Below are 9,215 nucleotides of genomic sequence, written 5' to 3' on the forward strand. Positions count from 1 at the left end.
ATACCTTTACCTCTTAAAGAACTTTAATGTGAAATAAACGCTAAAAGAAGTAAGGAGGGGATTTGGGTGTCTTCGAGTGGAATCAAATAAAGGGAGAAAGATGCACTTAATTTTGTAAAATAATACACCACTAAGCGAAAATTGAAAAAAAAAGAATAGAAAAACCTGAAAAAAAGGAAGAAAAATATATAGATGAATAAATGGTTTATTTGATTTATTTAAATCTCAAAAGAACGTTAATCACAAATTAAGTAAATTAGCTTTATAATTTAATTATCTTTTTTTATTTCATTTATTATGAAGTATATTAATCTATTCTATTTCTTTTAATTTTTCTAATATTTGGTATACAATCTTTTGGAATTCTTCCGGACAAGGCAAGAAATAACGCACAATGAAAAATCTCCATTTGGGACTAATTTTATAATTACTTTTTGTTCAATGTTTAGTCTTGGCAGACACATATATCTAAGTAAAAATATAGAGAATTTCTTGTACCAGGGAAATTAATTTTCAATAATAAATTTAAATTGAGTCGCAATGACAATATGGATTAAATATTGAATTGGGGCATAGTTATCATTGTTATTGTTAACTTTTTTAACATTGATAATAGGCTATAGAGACGATATTTACACCCTAAATGTACCATGCTTTATTGTTGTTGAAAGGTTAAATGATAACAAAATGCTCTAATTGGTGTTCTTTTGCTTCGCAAGGATTAATCCAAGTTAGGAAGAACTATGGAGTGTTTTGGAGGCAATAATGTGGAAAAAAAGGCCAACCAAGAAGCACCCGAGCGGAAAGAAGCAAAAAAAGAGGACTGGGCTTGAGCCATCGCGACTGCGGTCGACCGCGGTAAGCTAATGAAGCGAGGCAGAATGATTAGCTCTCACCGCGGCCGCGCCGCGTTTTTCCGCGGCCGCGGTGAACTGTGCAGCTACCCAGAACTTCTGGGACCAAAGTGTAAATCAGGGAAAACTTATTCCAAACCCTTATAAACTCAAGAAGCTCGCCCAAGAAAGTTTGAAGCTTGTTTTTAGACTATTTTGGAGGCAAGAACAAGTGTGAGAAGAGCAACCAACCATTAGAGTTTTTCTATCTTCTCTTTATTATTTCAATTGCACATTATGAACAATTTAGTAGTTTTATCTTATTTGGTTATGAGTAGCTAATTCCTTAATCTAGGGTTTTGATGGAACCTATTGAAGGATGAACTTCTTGAAGGATCAAATTTTGGCGCCGTTGCCGGGGAATTAACGGTGTTACCAATTACAATTTAAAGAAATACAAAACTTCTTAGTGTAGTCAGTTTTCTACACTTCAAATCTTTACATTGAAATTTTAACGTTTGTTGACTTGGTTGTACAGGTGCATGCCTAGAAACTCATCGAGAACTCGTGAAGTATTCGAAGCCTTATCAGATCCCGAGAAAGTTTTCAAGGCCTTGAACCGGGCCAACCGGAAGAACAAACAGCAACAAACAATTGAACAATTCGAACCAGACATGGGGTACAACGTGGTAGACCCAGCTGCACCATTAGCGCCAGTGGCACCTCTTGTGCCAGAGGCGGCTCTATATGCCGGGCACAACCCACAGCTGAAAATTTGGACACAGCAATTTTAGTCCCACAAATACATGCTGAATCGTTCCAAATCACGAACAACATGCTGCACTTGTTGCAGAACAAGGGACTATGTTCGGGGTCACAAATCGAAGTCCTCAACAGCACTTGAAGAATTTTCTGTCAATCTGCAAAACACAAAGGCAGCCCAACGTAACTCAAGAAACAATCAAGCTGTTGTTGTTTCCATTCTCAGTGACAGAAGCTGCCCAGACCTGGCTAAACTCACTCCCCATTAATTCCATAACAACTTGGGAGGAGTTAGTCAAGCAATTTGTGAACAAGTTTCATCCACCCAACAAGACTGCTCAACAAATCGATGAAATTTGAGTTTCAAACAGAGACCAATGGAGACACTGCAAGAAACATGGGAACGATTTAAAGGGATGTTGGTTATATGTCCGCACCACGGTATTCCAGATCAGATGTTGGGGCAGCGGTTTTACATGGGTTTGGTAGATGGCGTGAAGGGTAATGTTGATGCTTCAGCTGGTGGAGCATTTTTTAGCAAAACATGGAGAGAAAGCCAGAGCCTGCTTGATAAGATGGCACAGAATTCGGGGTGGACAACCAGGAACGCACCTATCACTCCAGTGGTTCACTCAGTGCCCTTAGATCCATCCAACACTCTTGCTGAAAATATGGCCACGTTAATGACACAGATGAGTATACTCACCAAAAAAGTGGAAGAGTCAGGGCAGAAGCAGCAGGTACACATTGTAGATACTACCAATGGGGGCTTATGCACATCTTGCATTAGTCAGCCAATTGGTAACCAGTGGAATGCAGAAAGTGATCATCATCACTACCCTGAAGACATGAATTATGTGTCTAATTATGGAGGCCAGAGACAGGGTGGTCAAAATTGGGGCCAACAAAATCAGTCATACAGGCCAGTCCAGCCACAGTTCAACAATGGAAACATGGGAGGTATGATAAAATAATCAAAATCAGCAGCAGGGGTATCATCTTCCTCAGCAGCAGCATGGTGGACGGCAGGAAGATGGGTTTGCTAGACTCGAGGCAATGATGCAGCAGGTTATTGGGTCAAATGCAAAAATCAGTGAAAGAGTAGATGCACATGATTCAGCTATCAAGAATATTGAAGTGCAGATGGGCCAGATTTCGATGTCTTTGAATAATTGACCTCATGGGACATTACCTGCAGACACTCAAATAAATTCAAAAGATCAAGGCCCGAAGCAACTGATGGCAGTAAGTCTACGTAATGGCAGAGACTTAGACTTGGAGCAAGAGAGGGCTCGAGAAAGAAGACAGGCCGAGACACTTATACCAGTGCCCATTGAGCTAGATGAGTCAACGAAACTGACAGAGGTGACAGTACAGCCTGCCCAGGAAGAACATAACATACAGATTGAGGCTGAGAAAGAAGCTGAGACAGCCCAGGAACCGGTAGTTGAGGTGGCAGCCGACAAAGAGCAGTCCCAAATCATTGGGAAGAAGAGACCTCCCGCACCATTCCCACAGAGGCTGGCCAAGTACCAAAAAGAGGAACAATACAAGAAATTCTTGGAGATGCTGAAACAAATCCAGGTAAATATTCCATTGATTGATGCTTTGAAAGAGATGCCTGGTTATGCAAAAATGATGAAGGACTTGATGTCCCGAAAATTCGATTTCCAAGACTTGGCCACGGTGACTCTTACTCAGACCTGCAGTGCGGTGGTGACTAGACCAATTGCTGAGAAGCTATCTGACCCAAGTAGTTTCACAATTCCCTGCACAGTTGTTCAACATATTCAACAACTGTGTGGTCTTTCTTTAAAAACGAAGATTCCAACGATATTGTATGAAGACAATGGTGCTTGCATAGCTCAACTAAAAGGGGGATATATCAAAGGAGACAGAACAAAGCACATTTCACCAAAGTTCTTTTTCACACACGATCTTCAGCAAAATGGTGAGATACATGGTCAACAAATCCATTCAAGTGACAATCTAGCAGATTTATTCACTAAGGCATTGCCAACATCAACATTAGAGAAGCTGAGATATAAGATTGGAATGCGTCGTCTCCGAGATATCAAATAAAGCTTTCATCAGGGGGAGTATAATACGCGATGTACTCTTTTTCCCTTAACCAATGTTTTGTCCCAATTGGGTTTTCCAGGTAAGGTTTTTTTTAATGAGGCAGCACTCAATGCGTATTACAAGATATGTTTACTCTTTTTCCTTCACTAGGCTTTTTCCCACTGGGTTTTCCTAGTAAGGTTTTAACGAGGCACATTATCTTTGAAATGGACATCCAAGGGGGAGTGTTATAAATGAGATGAATGCATGTGAGTGAGATGAATGCATTTGTATGTCCATCTAACGTACTTTGTATTCATGTACTCAATTAAGAAGTACATTACTTATAACCAATGAATGGTTTTGTACCTTTATAAATAGGAAACTTTTGACCCTATGAAAGATATACCAAAAAAAAATAACAAAATCATTCTCCTTCATATTTATTTTGTCTCAATTAGTATATTGTTCTATTTACTCTCATTTCTTAACAGTGAAAAAATATTTTTCCTCTTCCTCCCTCTTTCTTTTTTTTTTCTTCGGGTTATTGTAAATTTCAAACAAATTCTATTTGGTTCGTAATTAGGTTACATACTTGTTTCTGTTTTCCACGTTCGTTTTATATAAAACATCCTCACCTATTTCCTTTTATCTCATTAAACATGACAATTTGTTATCGTTTTCACATTCTTCAACAACCCGATTTTTAGATGTAGTTCGTGGCAGACTCAAGATTTTGTCCAAACGGGTACAATTGAAGAAGTCCATAACTAATATAAGCGGGATAAGGCACGAAAAACAAGTTTTCTTGTCTTTATTTCTCACAACGTGATCTCGTAATAAAGTCCTCTTAAGGTCGGTGCTCTATAATTTAAACAAAATTTTGCTTATTTTAATTTTAAAATCTAATTTTAGCTAATTTATTGAACTTTAACAAAAAAAAAAATTGACCAATTTTAGAATTTATTAACTCTAAGAAATTTAATCGATTATAAAATCCTTTTAGCATTTATAAGTAACACGTTATTATTTGCAAACGAAGACAATAAAAAAATAGTTACAAACTAAACTAAATTGACACCAATAATCAAAGAAAGAGAGCTTATACATTAAAAAATATTAAATATAAAAAAGCAAAAAGAATTCGAACATAAACTAAATTAAATTAAACTAACAAATGACAAATAATTTCAACAAATATATTTGCAAGTCTTAGCAAATTTTATGAAAGGGAGAACTAAAATTACCTTTTGGAGTAAAATAAACTTCAATATAATTGCTATTGAATTTATGTAAAGAAAATATACTATAAAATAAAATAAAGAAAACGACAAAATATATACTACAAGAAAAATAATTTGATTTGATTGCAAAGACAATTATATTAGGATATGTTGCTATCATTATGGGTTTGTTTCCTTTTCTGATTGTTGTTGCAATTTGAAACAAAAAAATTAAGTAGGCACAAAACATGAAAAGGATTCGAACATAATATTATTTCTATTTACCTTGCTTTAGCCGTAACTTATATATATATATATATATAATATTATTTTTTGACGAAGCGGGTTCAGTTGAACCTGCTTAACTGAACCCGCTTATCTCTACGTGGGTCCGCCCCTGCTTGTAGTTTCTAATAGAGAAATTTTTATAAAGCACTATCTTTTAGTAGTAATTAGCCATCTATAGATACCATTTGGGGAGAAATTTAAAAATAGCCAGATTTACAACTGGTCGTTCAAAAATAGCCCAATTTCAAAAGTAATCGAAATTTAGCCACTTTTTATGTAAAGATAAATCTGAGCGAAAACACTGTTCAAAACCCGAAAAATACTCCAGTATATTATGCTGGAGTTCCAGCATAAGTATACTTGAACTCCAGCATATTATACTGGAGTTCCAGGATAGTATGCTGGAACTCCAGCATAATATGATGGAGTTCCAGCATAAGTACACTAGAACTCCAGCATAATATACTGGAGTTCCATCAAGTATAATTGTCCAGTATAATATACTGGAGTTTGGAGCACCAGCGCTCCAGTCTCCAGTATATTATACTGGAGCCAGCAAAGTATACCAGTCCAGCATAATATGCTGGAGTTCATACACAAGTGCACTGAACTCCAGTATATTATGCTGGACCGGTCTCTATTGCAGCAAAACGGTGGCTATTTTTCATTGACTTGGTAAACGCTGGCTATTTTTGATTGACCAGTCCGAAAACTGGCTATACCGTGCTATTTTTACTACCATTTACTATATTACGGATTATAGATACCTTTTTTCTGGTTATAAGATGTATTTGATGTATTTAAGCTATTGTATTCATGAATACAGTAGCAAAAATAGGCGTGAATCAGGGAAGTCCAGCTAATCAGTTGTTGTATTCGAGTGTATTTGACTGTATTCATGGAGTGAAACGTGAGATTACAGCTGGACAGATTATTGTATTCACGGCGTGAAATAGGGGATTACACTGTTTTTAAAACGAAAATTGAAACTCCTAATATAACTCAACAAACTCAATTATAACACACAAATTTTGTATTTTCAGTTATAAAAAGTTTCTCAACCGAAAAATACACCAAAAACATAGCAATCATCACAGAAATTATATAATACATCTGAATACATAAATTATGTTAATTAAAAAAAACATATGAATACATTCATGGCATATAGCGAGACAGTGAATACAATGAAATACATAGAATACAACGAGATACATTGAAATACAATGGAAAAAAGACAGTGAATACAATGAAATACATGGAATATAATAAAATACATTGAATTAAAATGAAAAAAAGACAATGAATACAATGAAATACATGAAAATACAGCGTGATACGTTGAAAATACATTGTCTTTGTTCAAGAACCCACTACTTAGTTCAAGAACAAACCCTAATTTCCGACGAATCCGCCGTCGAGCAAAAATCCTGAATCTCACTGTTCTCACGCATCCTGTACATTGCTTTTGACACATCAGTACCATCGTAGCTTTTGTAAAATTTCCATAATTTTACCTTCTTTTGTTCAAGAGTAGGGTTTAGAAGAAAAGGCCGTTGATTTTGAATAGCGAAACAAATTTGAGCATGGGAATCACCGTTCCTTCGCGTACTCTTTGCATTCAATCCATTCGTATATCCGTTGCAGCCATGATTGAGGTATGACTACGTCGAGTCGAACCAGAAAAGAAATCTCTGCTATAACCACTAGGGCAACGAACAGAGGCAACAATCGTGGTTTTGTGGGAGAAGAGAGTAAAGTGTATGCAAAAAGAGAGAGAGAACGTGGTTTGTGAAATTTACCGTGATTATGTGAGAGAAAATCTGGAAAAGGATAGAGAAAAATATTAAATTAGTGTATATGGTGCCTTAAGTGTAGGATATAACTATAATTAGATATTTTGCTATAAAGGGTAAAAGGTAGCTATATAATATAATTTTTTAAAATGATATTTATTTAAAATAAATTGGGTACTAAGCTTTTCTATAGGGTGTAAAATTTCCTTTCTAATATTTACTTTTTTGAGAGTTTTATAGCCTGTTTGGCCAAGCTGCAAAAATCAATATAGCCCGTTTGGTCAAACTGCAAAAATCAGCTTTATTTTGAGAAGTGTTTTTCTTAAAAGTACTTTTGGTGAGAAGCAGATTGTTTTGGCTAATTAATTTGAGAAGCACTTCTGAGCAGCAATTAATGTTTGGCTAAGATTTTAAAAACTATGTGTATTTTTCTCAAAAGTGCTTTTCAAAAAATTGCTTTTGGAGAGAAGCATACCTTTTTTGTTTCTCCAAAATTTTTTTTTGCTTCTCCTCAAAAGCACATTTTTTTCTTCCAAAAGCTTGGCCAAACACTTCAACTTTGAAAAAAAAACACGTTTCTTGAAGAAAAAAAATGCTTCAAGGATTGAAGAAGCTTGGCCAAATAGGCTATTAGCCCGAATTGATGAAGGAGTCAAAAGAACATTTTCGCATTTGATATTAGACATTTTCCAGTAAAAACTATATGAAATGTTCAATCTTTCTAACTAATAGAAATATAGAATCTCTATGTCTCAAATGCAATAAATAATGTTTCCACTAGTTAAGTTGTGATCGGAAAATACTCATAACTTCTCGCTTGAGGTAAACAATGTCAAAACACTCCTTACAGCCGAGCGCATGTAACGACCCGACCGGTCGTTTTGAGCTTTTGCACTTTGATCGCCAGTTCTCGGGCATGACTTGCCCCGTGTTATGTATTATGACTGATGTAGACCGTTGGTTTTGGTTTTTCAGGAAAAATCGGAATGAATTTGAAAGAACAGTCTCAGTTTAAAGCTTGGAATTTGAAAGGTTTGACCAAGAGTTGACTTATTTGTATATGAGCTCGGATCTGAGTTTTTATGATTCGGTTAGCTTCGTTGGGTGATTTATGACTTAGGAGTGTGATCGGAAGTGATTTTGGAGGTCCGGTGTAAAATTAGGCTTGAATTGGCGAAGTTAGTATTTTGGCGAATTCCGGTTGATAGGTGAGATTTTGACCCGAGGTTCGGAATGGAATTCCGAGAGTTGTTGTAGCTTCGTTAAGTGATTTGGGATGTGTGTGTAAAGTTTCAGGTCAATCGGACGTCGTTTGGTGGGTTTTTGATCGATGCGAGTTTCGGAGTTTTAAAGACTTAGGCTTGATCGATNGTATTTCCGCATCTGCGGAAAAGGGGCCGCAGATGCGGTTCCGCAGATGCGAAAATGGGGTCGCAGGTGCGAGAGGTGCTAGGGAGGCTGGTTTCCGCAGGAGCGGATAGAGGCCCGCAGAAGCGGAGTCCGCAGAAGCGGATTTAGACCGCAGAAGCGGTCCTGGGCAATTAGTGAAGCTCCGCAGAAGCGGAAGTCGCAAAAGCAAGAAGCGGACCGCAGATGCGAAAAATGTCTGGACAGAAGGGTTTTAAAAGTTCATTTTGTTCCGCGAGCTAAGCTATTTTTCCTCCATTTTTGAACATCCTTGAGAGCTTTTGGACGGGAATTGAAGGGGATTTCGACTGGGATTGATTGGAGGTGAGTTCTATGATCATAAAACACAATTATTATGTGAGATTAACCTTAAAATTCATGGAAATTAAGCCTAAAATTGAAGAACTAGGGCTTGAGTTTTTGATATGTCAAATTGGGATTTGATGGGTCATTTGAGCTCGGATTTCAGAGTTCTTGGTATGTATGAACTCGTGAGAAGATAAGGAATCTATTAATGTGAAAATTTCTGAGATTTGAGAAGTAGGCCGGGGGCCGGGTTTTGCTAATTTCGAGATTTTTAATATTTTTCGATTGTTTTCGACTGGGTATTGTTCCATTAGCATATTGTGACGTATTCGTTCTGGTTTTGGATAGATTCGACGCGCGTGGAGGCCGATTTGCGGGGCAAGGACGTCGCGAGCTAGGGATTTCACCGGTTCGAGGTGAGTAATGATTGTAAATGATATCCTGAGGGTTTGAAACCCCGGATTGCACACCGTAGTGCTATATTGAGGTGACTTGCACGCCGGATAGCGAGCGTGGGGTAGAGCACCGTTGGGGATTGT

This window comes from Nicotiana attenuata, unplaced genomic scaffold (genome assembly GCF_001879085.1).
Source record: "Nicotiana attenuata strain UT unplaced genomic scaffold, NIATTr2, whole genome shotgun sequence".
NCBI classification, from domain to species: domain Eukaryota; kingdom Viridiplantae; phylum Streptophyta; class Magnoliopsida; order Solanales; family Solanaceae; genus Nicotiana; species Nicotiana attenuata.